The sequence below is a fragment of the Cyprinodon tularosa genome, unplaced genomic scaffold (genome assembly GCF_016077235.1).
Source record: "Cyprinodon tularosa strain WSP-4 unplaced genomic scaffold, ASM1607723v1 ctg1096, whole genome shotgun sequence".
Lineage (NCBI taxonomy): Eukaryota > Metazoa > Chordata > Actinopteri > Cyprinodontiformes > Cyprinodontidae > Cyprinodon > Cyprinodon tularosa.
In genome coordinates this window covers 125,617-150,479 of record NW_024037889.1, presented here as the reverse complement: position 1 = coordinate 150,479, position 24,863 = coordinate 125,617, and the positions used below count along the sequence as shown (strand labels likewise).

General features: G+C 40.2%; 1 protein-coding gene and 1 long non-coding RNA gene across 2 annotated transcripts in view; both read right to left on the bottom strand.

Moving 5' to 3' along the window:
- LOC119789309 (obscurin-like) overlaps nucleotides 1–24,863 on the bottom strand; it is a 92,796-nt gene that overhangs the window by 3,824 nt on the left and 64,109 nt on the right. The gene's annotated exons all lie outside the window — the stretch shown is intronic.
- LOC119789322 lies at nucleotides 8,896–24,683 on the bottom strand. Its single transcript, XR_005281568.1, has 3 exons — nucleotides 24,633–24,683; nucleotides 9,237–9,269; nucleotides 8,896–8,998 (listed from the first exon to the last, which is right to left on the bottom strand). It is a non-coding gene; the product is annotated as an uncharacterized LOC119789322 (long non-coding RNA).

The following is a 24,863-nucleotide window of genomic DNA, read 5'->3' as shown; positions in this document are numbered from 1 at the left end:
TGGCAGGTTTTGCTTCACCTGAATCAGATCTTAAAAACATCTTCTATAAAGTAAAATAAAAACTATGGCTATCAGGTATTAATCAGTAGATCCTTAACATTTGTGATGAAAAAAAGAAATATGTGTCAGTGAAATAATTTATTTTGTGGAAAATGTATGTTTGTTTTCTAATAGTTAAGATAATGTTTTTTAAGTTGTTTGATTCAGGTTTTGAGATTTGTGTATTATGATTCTATTTAATTTAGTATCAAACTATTTTTTTTTTAAGTTATCGCAAGATTTGTGTATATCTGAAAGGCTACAAGACTTGAATACACAGAGAAACAGCAGAAGTCTGGAACAAAGCTACGTGTAGCAGCCTCGTGTTTCCTGTAGCGTTCAAAGTATTTTGTAGTTATGTTTGTAATATTTTGTAAATTTATTAATTATGGTGTTTTACTTGATATTTTAATTTAGAGTGGACGACCTCAGGCAGTCAAGAGATAATTTTTGTTAAAGCACGTGTCACCTGACTGTCTGTAAATGCATCTATATCTAAAGCTTTGTCTTTGATCTCTATAGTTTTCATGGGAAAAAAAAAGAGCCTGTCTAAAGGAAGCCAAGTCAGTCTTGTCCCTTTGGAGTTACAAAACCTATTAGATGATAGAAACTTAAAGGAAACTTCATTCTAGAAAGCGAAGAATTCTCTGTTCATCTATTATAAACTCTGTTTCAGGTTCTCTGTTCCACAGGAAGAGGATTCATCTGTTATTTTTGCTTCAAGACTACCTTGAAGCAAACATTTACTTAAAGGCACACTATGCAACATTTTTCAGTTAATTAATGTGTTCCATATCGTTTTGGATGACTAAATGAGTCATTTCAGGTTGAACAAAGGTATTCTCGGCCGCCCTGGTGGTCTGTGGGGGAAATACCGCACTTGCAATGGAGCACCGACCCGCACCCACAGGCTCAGAAGTCTCGCGAGAGTTAGTCTTGCTTTACGGTGAGAACTGCTACACGCCCCCAGTTAAAAGCATTCTCGTTGCTAGCACAGTGGCGATCTTTGTGCAGTTATGCTACGTTCATGCAGCAAAAGCAGCAAAATCGCGTCTGCTGCTTCATTTTTGCTGCTTGTACCAGTTAGTTCTGACGCGCGCCTGAAGCAGCTTTGCTGCTCTGGCTGCGCGGTGCAAAAGTGTGTCTGACGCGCGTTGGGCGGAGCTTCACTATCCTTTCTCTGCCTTGCAGCTATATTTGCTGTGATCAGTGGGAATAAAGTAGTTTTAATATGTGTTTAAGTGAGAAAATCCACCTGAAAACGTAATCAGTGCCGTCAGTTCATTCAGATTATTATCTTGCCTTCAATATTTTTTCTGTCGGAGCTGCTCAGACCTAGCCTGGGTCCCAGTCCGAACTTAGTCCCGCCCACAAGGTTTGAGTTCGGGGAAATTCGGTCTGGCTCTGCTCCATAGTAGCGCGAGTATTATCGCCCACTGTCAGGCGATCCAATCAAATTGTCAGGGCGGGCTTTATACGATGATGGACAGATGATCAACAGTAACGTAATCAACCACGTGACCAAAGCGCGCTTGGGTGACAACAACAATGGCTGCCGCTGGAGAGTTTGGGTGAGTAGATTCTGCTATTAGGTCTGTTCTAGAAGATATCGACAGCAAATTAATTTTAAAAGAGGAGCAGAGAAACGCGATCAAGGCTCATCTTCTTATTCTAGGCGTGAAACTGCACGCTTTGATTTTTGTGGACAACAACTATGCCTCGCTTAACATACGTCACGCACTCCGTTGCTCTTATTGGTTGTAGGTCTATCCAATTGAGTGCAGAGGCATTTTTTTTTCCTGGTTCGTTTGAAACACGCCCCATAATCACAGCTCTATGGAGCAGTATCAGACTCATATTCTGACTAGAATTGAGTCGGACTACGTCAGGCTAGCTCAGACCCCCACATACCAGTGGTGCGCCGAGAGTAGGGATCCCTTCATCAGCAGCCTCTGGCCGGTGTTATGCCCAAAAGTGCATGCCTGCCGAAATATGCATCCCCAGTCGCGGGAGCACGCCTCACCGCGGCAGCTGGTAGGTGTTTTTCATCTAAATAATCCAAACTGCATATTCTGCCGGCAGATTTCTGAATTTTAAGTTAATTTAGGTGTCAATAAACTGTTTAAGAGGAGTGATCATCAGCGCTGTGTCTCTCTCCCTGCGTCAGATGCTTAAACGCGCCCGACGCGCTGCTTCAGCTGCTCAGACTTGCTGTGCCTGCTGCTCAAAACGCGCCGCGGGACCTTTTGCTGCGCCTTGACGCGCGTCAACCATTGACTTTGCATGTAAACTCGCTGCTTCTGTCGCGCCAGCTGCGGTGTGAACGCAGCATTAGTCATTCGTTGCGTTCGCCTGTCTGCTAAGCTCAAAACAACCGCGCCTGGCTTGACGGAGAAACCAGGAGAACAGCTGTGCATATTTACGACAGTGCACTTTTACTTTCGCCCTCTGGGGGGAGCCTCGCTGGAAAATCAACACCGGTTGCATAGTATACCTTTAAACACATGAAGCCAAATGTTGGAAAAACAGAAAAGTGAAAGAAGGAAGCTGAGCTGAATGATTTTGAAGGAAGAAAATATTTTTACCTCCTTTTTTATTTACTTCTAAGTTTTCTTGGAGAGCAAGTACAGCATATCAGTCTCTTGATTTGAATGTTATGTTCACAGTAACTGCAGCTTTTACAGTATGTGGAAACACAGGAAAAGGTGAAAGGAAATATAAATCATAACCTACCCTGTACAATGATGTTGACTGCGTTGCTAAAATCTGCTGATCCAGACTCACACCAGTACACTCCACTGTGAGACCATTCTGGGGTTATAGTATATGAGAATCCACTCATTATGCCCCAGCTGGAGCAGTGGATGTGTGGTAGTCCACCTGTTTCTCTAAAACTCCTCAGTCTCCACTCAGTGTTGTTCCCATGACAGCTCAGAGTGACAGACTGATAGATAAAATGTTGAACTCTGTCCGGAGTCACTGAGAGAGAAGCAGCTGGATGAGAGTCTGAAAAACAATATAAAAATTAAAAAAGTTAGTAAAATATTTGCATTGTTTTTTTTTTGTTTTTTTTGCAGGGTTAAGTGAGGGGTTAGGGTTATTGTAGGGTTAGGGTAAGTGTGATCTTAGGGTTATATGTGGAAAAATGTGATCTGATTAAAATGTATTGTAAATACATGTGATTTACAGAAAAATAAACGGGGGCTTAATCACCTTCTATGCCTATAGGGGAGACCCTAAACATTAGACATTGTTCTTTTTGAGCATAAAGAGATTTTCTTGTCAATTCCGATTAATAGACATAAACTCTGCTGTGCAGCCTCACCATCATCTTACAAACTTTGGCAGCTTCAGCTCCTGCCTCAGTGAAAACCAGGTGAGGTGGATAGGATAAAACTGAAACTTTCTAAATAATTGACATGTGGATAAAATTAGGTATACAGTATGTATGTACTGTGGCAAGATAAGTCAACAATTTGAATCAAATATGTTAGATATGTTGATGCTGTAAACTCCTGTATCAATATTAAAATAGAAAAGTCATTATGTCTAAAGGTCTGGACACAACATGAATGGTGCTTTGAAGTATCATCTTTATATAATTGAATTACAGATTTTAGTTCATAAAAAGACTTGTTAAAATTCAAAGCGCTTAGGTTTTCAACACACATTACACTGTAAGAATGTTTGTTTAATCCCTTCATGTCAGGGTTTGGTCGAGGTTTGAGGACCCAAATGCAGAGGCAGGGAGGCAGAGGTGAGTTTTTGAAGATTTAATGAGAGGTAAACAAATGACTGAGACAGGAATCCAAAAATCCAACAAGAAAAAAAGTTAAACAAAGCAGAAACCATGGGGACATCAGGGGAAAGCAATCATGACAAGGTAAGACACTGTAAGATGGTGGAGGTCGAAGTTAGACGAGGAACCAACACTGAAGAACTGCATAAGCAGTGTATTTATAGGAGACTGAACAAGAACAGGACTAATGAGCAGATTGGGAGCAGGTGTGAACAGAGCAGACAGGAAAGGAGCTAGGGAAAAGGAGATTAACACAAGAGGGCAGCAGAGGGCAAAAAATAAAAACCTGAATACTGAAAAATAACCAGAGATCACAACAAAATAAGAATTAAACCACTAAAACTAGAAACATGGAGCAAAGTAAAACTGAATACTCGAAAGAAAACAAAGCAGAACCAAGACTGTGACACTTCAGATATCACAACAGCTGAAACAGAGAATACTTTGGCATCACTTTTGTTAGGTAATGGATAAGAATAATCATCATTGGTGTATGTTAAAGGGGTCATAGAATGATTATATTGGGTATTTGGTGCTGCTCCTTAAGGTCTCTGAAAAGGGTGTGTAGCATTGGTCGGGCTGAAAATGACATATTTGCTGTTCTATGAGCCCTAAAGCAACCCTGGTTAAAAGTCCTTGAATGATACAACAGGCTTTCTTCCTTTTACGGTATGTTCATGAATATTTAGATGAGCTGTGCGCTGATTGGTTGGTTTACAATGAGCAAAGCTGCTGAGCAAAGGCGCATTATAGCAACAAGCAATCACTCACTGAAACATCAAATTGTTGATATGGTAGCGTGACCAGACGTCCTCCTTTTTCTGGACATGTCCTACGTTTCATAGCTAAAATAATGTCCGGAGGGAATTTCCAAATCGTGCAAGATTTTGGTCGACTGCAGCGCAGCAAGTAGTCGAAACACACCGGGCATTCAAACCGAGCCGTCAGCTCCGGGGCTGGTCTGGGAATCCCGGCGGACGGGGGCAGGGAGCGAATGTACCCGACCTGGTGACAGTAGCCTGGACACCCTAAACACCCCCCCCCCCCCCCACCCCTTGCCTTGCCAGCCCCCAGCCCCCCTCCTCTGGGTGAGGATGGGCGGCTCATGGCTCTCTGTTGAGGTCTGGTCCAGTCAGCGGCCCAGCATCTATTTTCAATAGAGAAACTGGCTGCTTTGTAATTCTTGTAGAAGTAAACGCAACTGTAGGCTAAACAGCTAATCTAGTGTCTTACATTTTCGCGACCTCTATTCATGTTCTTGGGCCAGTGAACCAGTGGGCTGGTCTGTATGTAAATTTCGTGGCATGACAAAAGTACAGGCCAGAACCTAATAAGGCAACATCCCAGAGTTGACGTCAATTGGGGGCTTTGTTTGGATTCACCTGTTTTATGGTGGAAGTTTAGAATTGTGAGATTTGCAGAGAAAGGAGGTGTCGATGGGGTTTGAACTTCTCTGTACGTCCATTTCACCCACTGAACTATCGTTATTCATCTATGACAATGTAAACTCGGTTTTGCATTCTATGACTCCTTTAAATGTTTAAAGTGTTGATGAAAAGATATTGATTTCATATAATTTTGCATTAAAATCCTGCAGTACTGTAGTATCACCATAGCAGCATTCTGATTAATCTCTAGTGAAACCCATTTCGATATAGAGAGGTAGTGCTTGGAATCAGGGCCGGCAACTGCTATAGGCGAGCTAGGCAATTGCCTAGGGCGACAAATGTGTTGGGGGCGCCCTTTAGCGTCGCCCATAGGCTTACTTCCCATTAATTATAGAATTAGAAAAAAAAAGCAAATTAAACCGGTTATGAAGCGTCCATCAGTTTGACTTAACCTTACGTATATATAAATAGAAAAATATGAACAAATAAATATACCACCGTTTTTTTATTTATTTTTTCACATTTAAGAGAAAATCGGAAAAGATTCTGATCACTTTTCAAGCGCCCTCCAACCCGGAAGTCGTGACGTCAATCACTGCAGCATGTACACCAATATTTTGGAATGAAATTGTAAGCAAACAGATATTAAAAGTAAAACAAGTGAAGTCTGGCACTTAACTTTGCTCGCGACGCGAGAATGGCTGAATGGAAAAGACTCCTCCTCCTCCTCCTGCCGCCGCAGTCGGGCCAGTCTTAATCATCCACTCAGAGTACCACTGGTAAGCGCACACAGACTTTGTAGCTTGTCCGGTCAGTTAAAAATATTAATTGTGAAATCCGTCTTGTAATCGGAAGCATACAAGCTAGCTTGAAAAGTAAATAAAGTTTCAGACGTGCTGAGTGATGATGTGTTCAGATTGGCTCAGTAAAACGCCAATTAGGTTATCATGATGCGTTCAAGTGTAACGTAAAGAAAACGGGAAATTTTGTTTTTGGCGAGAAACGTGAGTAAAACAGTTGTATATTGCTTTAATTATTTTAGAATATATAATTAAACTACTGATGCCAACATTTATTAAAAATTACATTTAATTTAAAATACAATTATTTATTTGTTAAATATTTTCCTAATCACTAAAAACATGATGAAAAGTGACAGTAGACAATACATTAACCAACAATTGTGAAAATATATTCTAGTTAGTTTTATGTCATTTCGAAGTGGCCTATTACATTAGCCATGTTTATTGAAGGCTAGAAACGTTTTTGTTATGCTCACTTGTTAAGCAATAGAAGCAATACCAGTTCTGTTAAAAAAATTTTGTTGCATCGTCTTTCCACCAAATAACAGACAAGTATAGATAGTGCATCGATAAAGACTCGGATCGATAAGGAGTATCGATAAAGGTATCGATATCAATAAATATTAACGATCCCCATCCCTAATGTTGACATCATTTTTTTCTCATTATATATGCAGCAGAATTATGTGCTATATTATTAGCTTGAGAATGGGTAGAAGATACTAATATAAATAAAATATTTTGCAGTGATTATCTGCATTGAGTATTCAAAAGGGATGTACAAATAATCATCAAAATATATGAAGTTATGGCTGTTCATCATAGAATATGTGAACAAAAAAAAAAAAAAAACAACTTCAAACTTTTAATTTTGTAATGGTATTCATAAAAGCACTTTTGTTTGTAGAGGGTTAATCCTTTCTTTAATCACTAATCAATGTCAGAAATCAGGGTAAATATACCTGATATATTTTATTTAGAGGAAAATTGTGTTTATCTCATTTCTATTTGTGTTACACTATTTATGTTGAAATGATTTAATTGAACTGGAACAGAAAATTTAATTTAATGTTTATCAATTACTTTTTTATGTAGTCCTTGGTTGAAGAATTTCTTAAATTTATTATTTTTTATTGTTATTTGGTAATTTCTGAAATTGATTTATTTAATATTTGTTTAATGTGTGTTAAATTTGTTAATTGTCTGAAATAAATTCATTCAATGATTCAATCCAGTTTTTTAGTTATACTTTACCTAAGTGTCCTTACAGATGGTTAAAAGTGTTTTTGCACAGTCCTAACTTTGAGTGTGTAATAAATTATTTAAAATAATAAAAAAGAAAAGGTACTGAAACCTATTCTGGTATTTGTCTATGCATCACTCCATGCTAAGTTACAGTTTTTTCTGAATGCTTAAACACAACCTTGATTCTTATAGCACAATTTCTAAAACTATTAATACTTATAGCAAATCCACTCACTGAGTTCACAAAACTAAAAGAACAAACACTGCTTTGCACTCAATTTGCAATTTTGTAACACACACTTTGCACAACTGTAGGCACAATTCACCGCACAGCACTCTTTGTGGAACTGTAAACACAACTCAATGAAGCACTAAACAGATGCTGAAAACAGTACTGGTATTTCGCACAGCAAAAGTGATGGGGGGTGGGGGGGGGGCGCAAAACTCAATCTCACCTAGGGCAACCAAAGGGCTAGAACCGGCCCTGCTTGGAATACAATATGAACATGGGTGATCACTCAAGTGGGAGCTAAAACTGCTTTAATGATGCATGAGTGAATACTGCCAGCAGATGGCAGCAGCATAAAACAATGTTTATGTCTGCTGATAGTGCCTGGTTAAAAAATAACTACATAAAGAACTACATAAAGACTATAAGTACTGATGTCTGGTTTATTTTGCTTTAGCTTAACACAACTATATGGATTTTCTCTTCTTTCATAGGTATGTGTGTCATATGTGGCTGGACCCTTTAAACATTCCTTCAATTTTAATTTAATTCAACTAAAAACTAAAGTGTTCCAAGTATATTTTCTATTTGTTTTGTTTTTGTTTCAGTAATACATAAATTATTAAGGTAATTAGTAATTCCACATTTTAACATCAAAATAGCGAAATAAAACAATCAAAGGCTTGATCTTGAAATAAATATTGGAAGTAAGATCAATGGGGTTTAATCGAAAATTAGATCAACTTTGTTGTTTTAGTTTAGAATGAAGTGCAAAACTCACCAGTTTTCCTAATAGAGATTTCTTTGCTTGTTTCTGTTGTAAAAACTGGATCTCCTCTTCCTCCTCTGCAGCTGTATAGACCTCCCTCTGAGATACTGATGACTCTGTATGGCTCAATGTTTCCTCTGGTCCGGACAGCATATTGTTTCCCATTTCTGAACCAGTCGAACTTCCAGTCAGCAGATCCATCCACAGAGCAGGTCAGTCTAACACTGCCCCCTAGTGGTATGATTGTTTTCTCTGCTCTCAGTGTGGCTCTGGGTTTATCTGCTGTTAGGTTTAAAGGAAAAAGTAAGAAAAAAACTGAAAAAATGTAACCATACTATTGCATACTTTGGTGGGAGGCTCTTTTAACACAATTACCAATCTTTAGAAATGCCTTTTCAGTAATTCAATCATTCACGATGAAAGAATAACTGGTTGTTATGGTTGAGCAAACTTTGAATGGCAGACTTAATTCATGTAGAATTTATTACAAATAAATGTTGCTGCTCTCAAACATGTAATGGAATGTTTTATTCCTGTATGTGTCCTATTTCTCAAATACATCTGGATTACGGGTGAATAATTTCAAAAAAATATCTTGTATATCCATTGGTTGGTCTCCCTTCCACTGAGCTCCTCCACCCTCATAGATCTCACATCTCAGAGTGACTGTTTCTCCTCTGTATATGTTAGACCCACTGGGCTGTTGGATCACTGTTGGCTTAGAGACTGTTGACATACACATTTTTTGTAAGAATATTGACAAAAATTAAAAAAATAGCAGGAATTACCTTGATTGTTTGCATGTAACATGCAGGTATACTAATATTTACTTTGATATCTTCTAACAGACTCAAGAATAAAGTCATTATACCATAACCCAAAAGAAAAGAGACCTTGAGATTCGACAAAAATAAGAATGATATAGATACAAAAAGAAAAAGGTTTGATAGAATCAGTGTCTCACCTTCAGTATAACCATGGCAGACTGTCCAGATCACTAAAATAAATATAAGAAATTAATTATTTGATCAAATCCAATGTTTTAACATAGTAAAATGAAAAAACAAAACAAAAACAATAACAGATATAATATCTCTTAAATAAAAATGATAAGTTGTCAAATAAACAATATTAAATAAAATAAACCATATCCAAGCTACTATCAGATGGTCAGACAGGTGAAAAAAACAATGTGAAACCCTAACATTTCTTTTTTCCTCTCCAGAGGAGTATTTTATATTTCTAAAACAATACAGCAAATGAGTTTTTCACAAAAAAAAACAATGTCATTATAATAACATATGGGAATAACCTGGATCGGTGGTAGGAGAGATAAGATGACACTGATGTTGATGTACAGGTACGAAGGAGCTTTATTCTGAGCTTGCTGCTTGGCTGTTAATATTTCTACATCACAAGTCCTTCAACAGTGTCCTAAATCTTTTAAGCTTCTTTTAAGAAGAAGCTTAAAAGCAGCAGCTCAGTCATCAGCTCTTCTATCCAATTTTTGACCAATGTTGTCTTTTGGATCTGGCTAAAGTGATACTGCTGATGCAACCAGCTATGCTTGCAAATTGACACTCCTGGGTTTGCTTTTTTTCAGCATTGTTTATTAATGTTACAAATGTTATTACCATAGGGCAGCATGGTGGGTGGTTTGTGTGTTTAGTTTCTTCATTCTAGTGCTCTGTTCTTTGTGAATTGACATACATTTACCTCTGACCTTTGTAATTCTTTTCTTTTTTGGTTAAATTTTTTTTTGTGTCTTAGTTTGTCTCCTTCTGTGTAAATTAGTCCAAATTCAAAGACCAGGTAAATTAAACCCAAGTCAGTTTTTCTTTACCTACATGCCACCCATGGCAGTCTAAATGGCCCAAATCTGTTCATTCTTCCTAAAACAAAACAAAAAAAATATTTGAATAACTTTCACATGCTGTCCCACATTTGATTTGTAACCAACGGTTTTCCATATAAATATTGGTCATGTCTTGGTTTTGTTCAAGTTTTATCTCTGAGTTTTCATTGGTCTTATTGCCATTCTTCTGTTCTAGGTATTTTTGATTGTATTTGAGTTCCTAGATATTTTTTTGTTTGACCTCTTGTGTTAGTCTCCTTTTCGCTAGCTCCTGTCTTGCTTCTGTTCACACCTGCTTCCAATCTGCTAATTAGCCTGGTCTTTGTTTCTCTCTCCAATATATATTCTCCTCCTGTTCAGTCACTCTTTGGTGGTTTGTCATCATCCCCCCACCTCTTGAATATTTAATTAACCTTTTGGTTAATTAAATATTCAAGAATCTGCTTCAGCTTTTTGTGTCTGCTGCTCCAACAGCTGACTGCATCTGGGCTATTTGCAAAACTTTGTTATGGTTTACAGTTCTAGCAAAAATTTCATACAAACCCATAGTGGGTGTAAAGGTCAATTTAATTAGTGCCTTAACCCATCAGAACAAAGCTAACAGCCGTTGTTGTTGGAGGAGTATTAAAAAAAAAAAAAAAAAAATGACAGTAGATAATTTTACTTCTTGTTTTCTGTTGTAATGGAGGCCCATCCATGCTCTTTGCCAAGGAAAGAGAAAGTACCCAAAAATAGAAAAAAGTGTTATGAGTAGAAAATAAGAGCCTACATCAGCATAGTTTTTAACAACTGAGACATGACATGAAGGAGAGCAGCTTAAAAATAGATGGGGAGGTTGCGGGCTTTCACCCAGGAGCAAGGCCTGGGGTTAAGGTTCATTACCGAGGACCTGGTGGTCGGGCTCTTCCTGGTGGGACCTGGCTGAACACACAGTGATTCTGCTGCTAAACATAATGTTCAAGCATAAGGATGTCCACCAGTGAACTTGGCATCAGGACAACCTAGGCTAAGTTTGGAGTGACTGGGATGAAAATTAGCTTCTCCAAGTCTTAGACAATGGTTCTCGATCAGAAAAAGGTGACCTGTCCCCTTCAGATAGGATGAGAATTCCTTCCTTAAGTGGAGGAGCTCAAATATCTTGTGGTCCCGTTCAAGAGCGAGGGAAGGTGGAGCAGGAGGCTGATAGATCCTCTTGTGGTGAAGAGATAGCGTGAAAAGTCAAAGCTCTCAATATACTGGTCAATCTATATTCCTACCCTCACCTAGGGTTTTGCTATCAGAATCATGACCAAGAAAACAATATCTCTGACACAAGTGGCTGAAATGAGCTTCTCCGCAGGGTGGTGGGGCATTCCCTAAGAGACAGGGTAAGGAGCTCAAACATTTGGGAGAGCCTCGGATAGACCCACTTCTCCATTTAGAGAGGAGTCAGCTGTGTTTGCTTAGACATCTCTTTCAGATGCCAACATCCCACCATGAGGAGGCCCAGGGAACCACCCAGGACACGTTGGAGGGACTACATCTCTAAGCTAGCCTTGGAGCACCTCAAGCTTTTCCCAGAGGAGCTGGAGGAGGTGTCAGGGGAAAGGGCAATCTGAGAGTCTCTGCTGTGCTGAAACAGCTAACCTGCAACCCAGTCCCAGATGAAGTTGGAGACAATGAGTTATTTTAAATGTATGCAATCCAACAACAATATCAGCTGGTTTGCAAATTCTAGAGACTATAGTAAAGCTATAAAAAATAACATATGCATGAAGAAAAAGACAATATCGCTATAACCGTCCTTTATTTGGCAGCAAACTTGTGTAACACACACATTGACACTAAATGCAACAAAAATTGATACAATAAATTGCAGGAAACACTAAAGCCATCTTAATATATGCTAACTGAAGCCAGTTAAATCTTAGCAGGCAACTAAGATTTAACTGACATACCTGCTGGTGTAGAGAGACCCCACTCATGCTCTCTGTCACCTGATATTTCTCCACTTTTTTAAAAAGAAATGCCTGCTAAATTTCAGACGTGAGTAAGAACAATTAAATATTTGGTGACCAAAGCCCAATGAGGGTTCCCATGAAGATTGGCGCAGCAAGAGGCAGTTTTTCTGATGTACCACAGTTCCTACAGCTGACAGAAACTCATCAAAGGGATATTGTGATGGGGCTGGGAGTTTTGTCGTATTTTTTTGCTGCAGTTTACAAGACCACCATCCAGAAGTATCTGGGAGTGTGGTTGGTTTCGTTCCTCTGCACTTGTTCCTTATCAACACTATACCACTTAAGGATTTGGCTGACAGTACTTCAGTGCCAGATGGTTAACCCTAAGTAGTATCTCCTATCCATCCAGACTCCTAGAATTTTTTTTTCTGGTTTTCACTACCCTTATGTGTTTTCTCCTTTGTCGTGATGGTTCTCGACAAACTTGCTGTGAAGTGCTCTCAAAACTCTTCTACCCTTCTCAGCCACAACCACATTTGGATTCAACCCTTCTGCCAACACCCAGATCACATCTTAACTCCTCCCTGGCAGATTCACATGATCTCCAAATTAAGAACTCTCAAGCTCCCTTATTCAAAATCAACCTGCCATTCATGCTCTACTGCCCTTCCAGAGCTTCTGCCACTCCCGTCCCAAGATGACTTCTACAACCTCTGCAATATTCATACGTTCTGTGTAAATAAACCTTTTAAAGACAGTGTTGTCTCCTGGGAGTGTTCTGCAGGTGGGTTAGACAACTACCTTAATCCACTACAAGGTAATTGACCTACCATGCTCGGGAAAAAAGGTATCAACTCAGACACTGATCATTTTTGAGAGAAAAAATAAAAGGTGGCTAAATGGACTTCATTCCTCAAGCTCTGCTCAAGTTAAGTAGTGCTGAAGCCACATAGAGTCTCTAACTGTGTGTAAACAGACTGTCTTTAAACTTTTCTCTGAGTCCACAAGAGTGACTCAGAAGTTCAACACTTAGATAGAAAACCAGAAAACCGAAAAGCACAAAGCTTCCTGGCTGGGTCATTCAAACACAGACCCATCCAGCAATGCAGCTTGGCCCAAGTTTTCCCAAACTTTGGAGATCCCTTGCTTTTCCAACAGTTGTGGGCAGTCAGGGCCTTCAAAGCGTTCTATGTTGGACTAAAATCAATCAGAAAACTAACCTGCATTCGTAACCTGAACTTTAATTTCCTTCAAGTCAGCTGAATATTTTCTTACAAACCATACATTCTCTTAATTTTGTAGCGTTTATCTTGGCTGGGTTGCTTCCATTACATTTATGTGGTTGTTATATTTTTTGTCGAATCACATTCCATGTCAATCATAGCTGCCCACGGCCTTCAGAATCAGCAGTGCTCTATACACACACACACACACATATATATATATATATATATATATATATATATATATCTATATATATATATATATATATCTATATATAAACTGCTAAAAAAAATTAAAGGAACACTTTGAACACACATCAGATCTCAATGGGGAAAAAACATGCTGTTTATTTATACTGATATGGACTGGGTAAGGAACAAAAGGATGCCACATCATTTGATGTAAATTAAAATGATCTACCTACAGGGGGCTGAATTCAAAGACACCCCAAAGGTTACAGTGAAAGAATTATGTGGCAGGCTAGTCCATTTTGCTGAAATTTATTGCAGCATCTCAAAATAGTATTCAGTAATTTCTATGGCCCCAACGTGGATTTATGCATGCCTGAAAAAGTTGGGGCATGCTCCTAATGACACGACAGATGGCGTCCTGGACCAGGGCATCACTGAGCTCCTGGACAGTCTGAGATGCAACCTGGCAGCGTCGGATCATTGAAACATAATGTCCGAGAGATGTTCCATTGGATTTAGGTCAGTGTTGTTGAAAAAAAGTGTTGTGGACGGATGAATCCAAGTTTGAGGTGTTTGGATCACAAAAAAGAACATTTGTGAGATGCAGAACAAATTAAAAGATACTGGAACAATGCCTGATGCCATCTGTTAAGCATGGTGGAGTTAATGTGATGGTCTGGGTTTGCTTTGATGCTGAATAGGTGGGAGATTTGTACAGGGTAAAAGGGATTCCGAATGAAGAAGGCTATCACTCCATTTTGCAACGCCATGCCATACCCAGTGGACGGCGCTTGATTGGAGTCAATGTCCTCCTACAACAGGACAGTGACCCTAAACATACCTCCAAATTGTGCAAGAACTATTTAGAGCAGAAGCAGGCAGCTGGTATTCTATCAATAATGGAGTGGCCAGCGCAGTCACCAGATCTGAACCCCATTGAGCTGTTGTGGGAGCAGCTTGACTGTATGGTATGCAAGAAGTGCCCATCGAACCAATCCAACTTGTGGGAGCTGCTTCTGGAGGTGTGGGCTACAATTTCTCCAGATTACCTCAACAATGCTGTAATTGCTGCAAATGTAGGATTCTTGGGCGAAAGCAAAGTTTGATGTAAAAAAAACTTCTTATTCCAAATACAAATCATTGTTTATAACCTTGTCAATGTCTTGACTCTTTTTTCTATTCATTTCACAATGTACTTTTTTTAAAACAAGATAACAAAAGTCTAATATTGACTGCATGGTACCCAACTCTTAACAAGGATTAGCTGTTGTTCAAAAAAGCTTGGGGAACCTTAATCCCGGCATACACTGTGCGATTTTAGGGATGATTTTCCATGCGAGAATCTTTCGATTGGGCCGACTTTCAGCCTGATGGTGCGTCGTGAGTCGTGTAGTGTACATGTTACGCCCCTGAAAACAGGGAGGAATAAAAACAATGAAAAGAAATGTTTCCTCAGCGAGAACTTTTACTCTAATCAAATATTGGTTTTACAAAAATTTACATTTATAAAATCTTACAGCAAAAATGCCTGGGTACAGAGAGTGCACACATCTTACTAATATAGTATTTACCTGAGGCATAAGCCCTACAACAAGCAACAGGTCCTCTGAGATTAACATTATAAAACCAAAACGTGTTTATTTTAATAAAAGAAATGAAGCACATCATATAACCCATTAAACAACTAATAAGTAGCTTTGTTCATTAAAAGGTAACTGTTTCCTCACACATTAGAAAAACAACTTTATGCTTCAACACAAACTAGTAATGTAATAAAAACTCTTACAAAAATAAATGTGTGCAAAACCTCCTAAATAAGTGCAAAATACACCACCAAAAGCATTTATGCACATCTACAAACGATTCAAAATGGCGACGCCCCTTACAACTTTGTGATGGTTCTAGCAGGGAGCCAACTGACACGCCCACACTTACACACATAACTACACTTCTGAATAACTTAAGTTATAACAAACACATTTAACATTGCTTTAACATGTTAGCTGATTACTAAAATCATGCTAAATATGTTTAACAGTGACAACATACCTGAAAATGGGGAGGAATAAAAACAATGAAAAGAAATGTTTCCTCAGCGAGAACTTTTACTCTAATGAGGAAAAGACCGCGGCATCTCCAGGCATGTGGGCGGAGACAGACAGCGTCATGTCTAGTTCAAGATCGCCTCGTAAACTGTAAATTCACACATCTTAACCACAAATTACACAATCAGGAAGAAAATAAACCATGTAAGGCAAACCACTTTTTAGCGTTTTAACCCTTTTTAAATCAGATGATTTTCCAGATTACCCACTTTTGATTTCTCTTCTTAATGTATTACCGTTTTTTTTAAATAATGATTTCAATCAATTCTATTATGGTCTAATTGATAATATCTACCATTTTAACTTATCACACTCTCCCCTCCAAAATAAATGTCGTCCCGACATGAAAACAATCGAATCAAACAGTCTCTTTTGAATTTGGATTAAAAGTCCTTTTCTACAGACTGATGCTTTTACAGAGGACCAGGATCTCAGTTCAAAAACAACCAACAACCACTGTATAATCAGTCCATAAACACCATTTCCATATACCCTCGATCAACAGTCCAAAAATGTCAATGATCTAGAGGAATAGTCTGTGGAGCAGGCCATGAATTGTCTATGGTGACGCTATGCACACCGTTCATAGTTCTTGGTAATGTGTCAATGCTGTAGATTCCTGCTCCTGCTCCAGTTTATACATACTTACAAGGTGGTTGCAGATAGTAGGGGTGTAGCGATGGAATCCAGGGGACTAATCCTAAACCAGGATGGACAGGTGACAACTGTGGTGGTGGCTGAATACTGTAGCAGGAAGGGACACCAAGCTGATCGTAGGTCATATGCGTTGGTGGGCGTCTTTGTCTTGGTGGCAACTGGTATGTTGGCTCCTCAGGTTCGGCAGCAGTATTTGATGCAGGTGGGGCATGTGGTGAGTGATAGGGCAGAGACACAGCAGGTATGTTTCCTTCTTCATCCAGCATGTTTTTAACAGGTGTGTTGAGCTCCTCCTGCTGCTCTCCAACAAAAGAATGTACCGGTGGCATAGCAGGGACTAAAACACTCATTTTTACAGGTGGAGGTCTGTAGTCAGGATCCATATCTGGTTGAGCACTGCTCTCCTTTGATTCTGCTGGAAATAAGGGGGCTTGAAGTGGCTTATAATGAAGGCCATACTCATCCCCACTATCTTCATCAGACTCTTGTGGTTCAGATGCATGGTGGTGCCTCTCTCTTTCCTTGCCTTTGTCATTTTTAGTTACTTCTAGCTGTGTCTCTAATGGTAAGTAGTCATAGGACATAAGCAAGTTCCTGTGCAGGATCCTGGAACGTCCCTTACCCTTTTCTGGTTGCACTTCATAAATCGGCATGTCAGGTCCCATTTGTCTAACCACTGTGTGGATTGTGTCCTCCCAGTAGTTACGGAGTTTCCCTGGGCCTCCTCTTGGTGTCAGGTTTTTAATCAGGACGCGTTCACCAGACTGTAGCACAGAACTCCTGATTTTTGTGTCATACTGCCTTTTACTCCTTTGAGCAGCCTTTTGAGCATGTTCATTTGCAATAGCATATGCTTCTTCCATTCCCTGTTTCCATTTCTCTACATACTCTCGCTGGTTGCTGAAACTTGAGTCTGCATACAAGCCAAAAAGCATATCAACTGGAAGCCTTGGTGATCTACCGAACAGAAGGAAAAATGGTGAATAACCTGTGACTTCACAGCGGGTGCAGTTATAGGCATACACCAGTTTGTTCAGAGATTCCTTCCAGTTTGATTTCTGTGTCTCAGTCAGTGTCTTAAGCATTTGTAACAATGTCCTATTCATTCGCTCCACTTTACCATTTCCATTTGATAGGGTGTCGTCCTAGACCCAGCCATGTCACTGAGAGAACAGCTGGTTTTCAAACTCTCCCCCTTGATCGTGGTGGATACGGGTGGGGAACCCAAACTTCAGGGCAAAGTCATTGAAGATGAGATTTGCAGCAGTTTTTCCTGACTTTGACGTGGTGGCATAAGCTTGTGCAAAGCGCGTGAAATGATCAACGATTACAAGGATGTACTCATATACCCCCTTGCATCTGTCAAGGTGGAGAAAATCAATACAGACCAGTTCAAAGGGCTGTGTTGTCACAATATTGGTTAGGGGAGCTCTTGTTTCATGGCATGGCTTTTTCTGCTTGAGGCAAGTACAGGCTCTAGTCACACAGTGTTCAATGTCAGAACGCATATACGGCCAAAAGAAGTGATCACGTACCAGAGAAACTGTGCGGTCTACACCCTGATGTCCCATGTTATTGTGCAGTTCTTCAAGCACTGTTTGTTTGTATTGCTCTGGTAGGACCAATTGCTTATGAGAACTTATGGCCCGGTATAAAATACCATCACTTTCTAATGTTAGTTTGTCCCATTCTCTTAAAAGACATCTTGTCTCCGGGCGGAGTGCTTTTATTTCCTGTGGTGACAGTTTTGAATCCGACTGTTTACAAACAAGCACAGGGTGGATGACAGGGTCAGACATTTGCGCCTCTCCTAGCTGATCTTTCGGTATGGGGTTGAATGATGCAGGGGCGTCATCATCTTCGACTGAGACTGACATGGAAACAGCAGAAATTGACCAATTTACATTAGACTCTTTCTGTACCTCAACTGCCTGGATCATGGCAGTGATAGTATCAGGTAGAAGCTCCTTACAACATTCGCTTATCAGTGACTCTACATCCAGCGGCATCCTTGACAAGGCATCTGCATCACCATTCGCTCTCCCTGATCTGTACTTTATTGTAAAGTGAAAATCAGCCAGCTCTGCAACCCATCTGGAGGTGGTCGCATTCAGTTTTGCTGTAGACAAGATGTAGGTTAGTGGGTTGTTGTCGCTATACACAGTAAAGGTTGGTGCGTAGTATAGGTAGTCTCGAAACTTCTCTGTGATTGCCCATTTTAGTGCTAGAAATTCAAGCTTGCCTGCATGGTAGTGATAATTCTTCTCCGCTGCTGTTAAGGTGCGAGAGCCGTAAGCAATGACTCTAAGTTTGCCGTCCTGGTGCTGATACAATACTGCTCCCAAGCCTTGGTGGGATGCGTCAGTGTGTACAACGAATGGCTTACTAAAATTAGGGAAACCCAACACTGGTGGGTGAAGCAAACAATCAATCAACCATTCCAGTGCCTGTTGGTGTTCATCGGTCCATGTGATTGGCTTAGTTGAGGGCACGACATGACTTATTTTTTTACTTTTAGTTTTCTTTGGGTTGTTACAAACTTGATCTGTATCTGCTTTAAGGAGGTCATACAGACAGCTGGCCTTCCTGGAAAAATCTTTGATGTACTGTCTGTAATAGGTGAGTAGACCAAGCATTTTCCTGAGTTGGCCCACTGTTTTTGGTCTGATGTCTTTCAAAGCTCTAACTGCTTCAAAATCTGTGGGATCAACTCTGCTACCCTCTGCTGAGATGATTCTGTCCAAATAACGGACTTCAGGTTTGAAGAGGTCACACTTACTTGGCTTGAGTTTGATGCCATGCTCTCTGAGGCGTTGCAGCACTTTTCTTACATCGTGCACATGACTCTCAAAGGTTTTACTGAAAACCAGAGTTTCGTCCAGATAGGGAATACAGATATTATCCCGGAGTCCTTCCAAACACTCCTCCATGCAACGCTGAAAGGCCGCAGGGGCGTTCATGAAGCCGAATTGCATACGTATCCATTCATAAAGTCCCCATGGGGTAACAAAAGCTGTTAGTGGTCTGCTTTCTTCAGAGATGAATCCCTGGTGGTAAGCTTTTCCTTGGTCTAGGAGAGAGAACCATGAATTACCACCCAAACCATCCATGATGTCTTGGACCCTAGGTATAGGCTGGCGGTCAGGATGGGTCTTCCTGTTCAGATCCCTATAGTCGATACACAACCTGAGGGTGCCATCCTTCTTCCTGACACACACGACAGGGGAAGAGTAGGAAGAATTTGACTTCCTTATCCAGCCTTGTGCTATTAGATCATGGAGGTAGCCCTTCATCTCCTGGTACAGAGGCTTAGGCACTGCTGAGTAGGTGCGTTTGACTGGTTCATCGTCTTTGAGAGATATAGTCATTTGTAATCTTTCGATACAGCCAATATCATTTTCTGATCTGGAGAAGGAATAGCACTCTTCTCTAAGCATTTGTTTAACTACCCGTCTCTGATTCTCAGTTAAGTGACTAACATCTACAGGTGGGTCCCACTGTTCGGTAGAATCACATGAGTTTTGGATGCTGGTATGGTTTACTGAGGCTGGTGTTGCAGTGTTTTCAAAAATCTGGGCCGGCAACAAAGTGGTTATGTTTTGTACTGTGCCAATTTCTGTGCGCCCTGGCAAAACAATGTCATGATCTGTTGGGTTAGAAACATCAATGGTGATAACTGGGAAAACCCCTTTCTTTACTTGAACTAACGTGTCATAAAACTCCAGATCATCTGGCCATCTGGGTTGTATGTCTGGTTGGAATAACATAGTCATGTCCTCTTTAAAGGGCAGGGCAGCTACACTGCACTCAATCTGAATGCTGCAGTGTTTTGTGACTGTAACCTTCTCTTTCTTAGTTTTCACTGCGTACTTGTCAATCTGCTCTGCGCTAACTGCCTGTATAAATGCTCTTACCTTGTTTCTTTTGAGACTGGGGACAGTTTTCCTCACTGCACTGTACCTTTTTGCCTTCTCTGTTTTTGCAAGGATGTGTTCAATTACATTAAAACCTATGATGGGATGAGACAAACGACAGCCTTTCATCACCAGCGCTGGAATGATCAGTTCCTTTGTTTTGTCGCATTCAGGGGCAAGTTGGAAAGTTATTTCAATCCATCCCAGGTAAGGCATTTCAGTTCCATTTGCTGCAGTCAATGTTAGATCATTTGGTGAGTCCAGAATTTCTGAAACATCTCTCAGCCTTTCATTTGGTAAGTGCTGCTCCTTCCATCTTTCATCAATTATTGACACTTGAGAGCCTGTGTCCCATAAAGCTTGGAGTTGATGACCATTCAGGTAGCATTCGACCAGACACTGCCTGCCAACTAGCGATGTGACTTTGCGAGGGTGGACGACTTGAACTGGGGGGGGTAAATATTGGGTGTTTTTCTCCCTGTAGTCCTTTTGTTCACTCTCACTGTTATTTGTCATGTGAGTGCATTTTCTCTTATGTTCCTCCCAGTGTTGTTTTTGGCATGATCTGGAACAATACAGTGCCTTTTTACAGGATGAGCAAATTTTTTGTGTCCCTAGTGAACCCCCATTGCCACAATTTACACATTTTTGGGACCTTTCGCTGGCTATGGTTAACACTCGTCCCGCAGGGGTAACCACTTCCCGTTTAAAGGAGCCTCTCTTGATGGTCTCATTGGTCTGGTTCTGCACCCAGCCTGGAAATGTTCTCCGCTCCCACATTGGTAGCAATGCATGTAACCTTCATCTGTACCAGCCTGTTGGCAACCAAAACACTTCCTTGGAGTATATGCAGGGTGGTTAGGGCGCAGGTGAGGTGCATACTGAGGCTGCATTGTTGCAGGTGCTTGAGGCTGGCTGTAGTTGTGATAATACAGCTGTTGTGGTGGTACAGGTGGCTGTGGCTGAAACATAGGCTGCTGCAATGTCTCCTTAATCTGAGCTATCTCTGTGGAAAGGGCTTTTAGAGACGCAATACCTGTTTTAAGTTCTGCTAATTCTGTCAACAGTTCAGGGGGTACCTTTACTTTGGCTTCCTGCACATGGCTCTTTGCAGGGGGCTTTTCCTCTCACTGGACGACACTTGCGCTTGTAACTGGGTGTGGGGCACTAAACCTCTTCTTGTTCCTTCTTTCTGTCTCATTAGCGCAGGCAATGTTCAACTTCTCAAGCAAAAGCTCATCTGCCGTCTTAGTGTCTACCAAGAGGGGCTGCATATCTATCCTAATACTGTCATTCTGGAGTCCCGTAAGTATGGTATGTAAACACATACGCTGGACTAGAGCTGGATCATACTTAAGCCCTGATTCTGACTCTTGGGATGCAAACAGTACTTTTTGCCTTAGGTCCAAAACTCTCATGAGAAAACTTTGAGGGGTTTCTTTGCTATGTTGTGCTTCAGAAGCAAGCTGCTTATAAAGCTCTGTAGCACTCTTCTCTTGGAAATGGGACCGCAAAATGCGTCTTAGTGTGGGAAGTGATAGGTGAGCTTCTCCCTCTAAGTAACTGCGCAACTGTGAACCGGGGGAGATAGCCCTCATTACTGCATCTGTGATTTCAATCTCAGGATAACCTCTACTTAGTCCATTCTCTATCTGATGAGCAAGGCTAGAAAATGTTAGTTTATCTCTCTGACCTGGTTCACCAATTTGACCAGAAATCTTAAAGTCTTTGCGCCAGTATGAGCCTGCATGTGACTGAGCATTGGGTGGGAGGGGCTGGCTTACTTGCTGACTGACAGTGCTGTGGGGCTGGTGCACATTACTATCAGCGGTAGCATTTACTGAGGTAACCTGATCAAGTCCCACTTCCTGCCTCTTATTTGTTCCTCCTGGTACCTTTGTTTCACTAGCTGGTTCTGTTTGTTGTGTCCCATTTTCCATTCCACTGAGCACACATGTAAGTTTGTCTTTCAGTAGCAACCACCTCGACATTCCCTTGTCTTCAAGAGATGCTACTTCCTCTCCCTCAAGATACTTCATAATATGAGTTAACAGTGATATGCGGGATTTTCCTTTAACATCTTCCCTTTGACTGCCAGATATGTTGAGAAAATCACAAACTTCCAGTAAACTGTCTTTAGTCAGGGTGTGCAACTCTCCTACTACCTCCTCTTGTAGCTCTTCCAGTGGCATCATGTTAACTTTGAAGCAGATGATCTTTTGTGTACCTGATACCTTTCTGGGTTTAGTGTGGGGATTTTGCAGATTCAGAATTCAGTAACCAGGCTGTGGCAACTGGACATCTGGACAGCAATCCCAGCGGTGCCTCCAAAATGTTACGCCCCTGAAAATGGGGAGGAATAAAAACAATGAAAAGAGATGTTTCCTCAGCGAGAACTTTTACTCTAATCAAATATTGGTTTTACAAAAATTAACATTTATAAAATCTTACAGCAAAAACGCCTGGGTACAGAGAAAGCACACATCTTACTAATATAGTATTTACCTGAGGCATAAGCCCTACAACAAGCAACAGGTCCTCTGAGATTAACATTATAAAACCAAAACGTGTTTATTTTAATAAAAGAAATGAAGCACATCATATAACCCATTAAACAACTAATAAGTAGCTTTGTTCATTAAACTGTTTCCTCACACATTAGAAAAACAACTTTATGCTTCAACACAAACTAGTAATGTAATAAAAACTCTTACAAAAATAAATGTGTGCAAAACCTCCGAAATAAGTGCAAAATACACCACCAAAAGCGTTTATGCGCATCTACAAACGATTCAAAATGGCGACGCCCCTTACAACTTTGTGATGGTCGGTGCGTTCTAGCAGGGAGCCAACTGACACGCCCACACTTACACACATAACTACACTTCTGAATAACTTAAATTATAACAAACACATTTAACATTGCTTTAACATGTTAGCTGAATACTAAAATCATGCTAAATATTTTTAACAGTGACAACATACCTGAAAATGGGGAGGAATAAAAACAACGAAAAGAGATGTTTCCTCAGCGAGAACTTTTACTCTAATGAGGAAAAGACCGCGGCATCTCCAGGCATGTGGGCGGAGACAGACAGCGTCATGTCTAGTTCAAGATCGCCTCGTAAACTGTAAATTCACACATCTTAACCACAAATTACACAATCAGGAAGAAAATATCCATGTAAGGCAAACCACTTTTTAGCGTTTTAACCCTTTTTAAATCAGATGATTTTCCAGATTACCCACTTTTGATTTCTCTTCTTAATGTATTACCATTTTTTTTTAATAATGAATTCAATTAATTCTCTTATGGTCTAATTGATAATATCTACCATTTTAACTTATCACATACAGGGGGTTACGATGGGTGATCAGCCTCTCATGACTACCTCCAGATCAGGACTCGTGAGGTCGGGAGAATATAAAAACATGTTTGATTTTCTCCCAACCCTTGTGGGCAAATCGCTTCTTTTTATCCTTCCTCTCAGATGTAAACACAGAAGCATGGCTGGGATGCAATGAGTGAAATAGGGTTCTATCTGTAAAATTGACGGACCATAGTAGCCACATTTACTCAGCCATGTCTTTTTCCAAATACGTTGTCGACTTTTCTTTTTAGGACTTTCAGCACAAAATTGCACAAATTGCCAAGGCAGCACGGCTCACTATAGTGAACTTAATATTCACCTTCTATTTGTTTGGCTTCAGGACAGATGAGTCAGACCAACCTCCATCTCACTGCGGAGCAAACATGGTTTTTAGTCGCACAGTGTGAGCAGGTAGATTGCATGAGAGTGTCAGGTCGAACAAAAATCGTGAACTGTGACCTCACACTGTACGATGAAACCCTGCGGTTAGTCGTATAGTGTAAGCAGCAGCTGCGTGCAACGATTGAAAAAAATCGCACAGTGTACGCCGGGCTTTACTTATTCTGCGAAGAGAGATCCGGCCACTCTTTTGCAAAACTTTTACTGTTGGGACTGACACCATGTTAGTGTCACTGTAAGTACCAGTTTTACCACTTGTTTTTCAGACACCAACAAAACACTTAGTAATGAATTGGAATTTTTCTGTTGCTTTTTAGGACTTGGATTGTTTCCACAAACAGAGACCCGAATAGAAGTAGAAAACTGTGAAAAAATTATTCTTAAGAGATGCTCTGTACTCCCATTTTAAAAGCAAAAACATTATGGAGTGAATTTTGTTCAATTATTATTGCAGGTAAAGAACTCTTTTGTTAATGGGAATTTGAAAAAGAAAAAAACAAAACAAAAAAAACCATCCACAAGTGAAACAATATCTTAATCAAAAAAAGGTTTTGGAAGTAACTTTGCTGTTTTCTCAATGTTTCATAAGTAGACATAAATAGAAGGTTGTTTAAGTGCCTGAGGAAGTTATTCAACCAGATATATGATGTAAATGTACAAAAATTGTTTGCACAATGCTAGTACAAATTCAACAGCGCACTTACCAAAGAAGCCCAGCCTGAACAGCAACTTTTTGGCCATGCTCACATATGGACCTGCTGCAAAACATACTAAGAATTGGAGTCTAGAGTGTTTCCTTCCTGTTTTACACAGAACATACACCCATGCACACACCGTGACTGCAGCAGTCATTAAACTGAAACATGTCCACAACATGTTAGCATGTATGGTGTGCAAATATCTGTATGTGCTCTTTCCAAAATATTTGACAAATA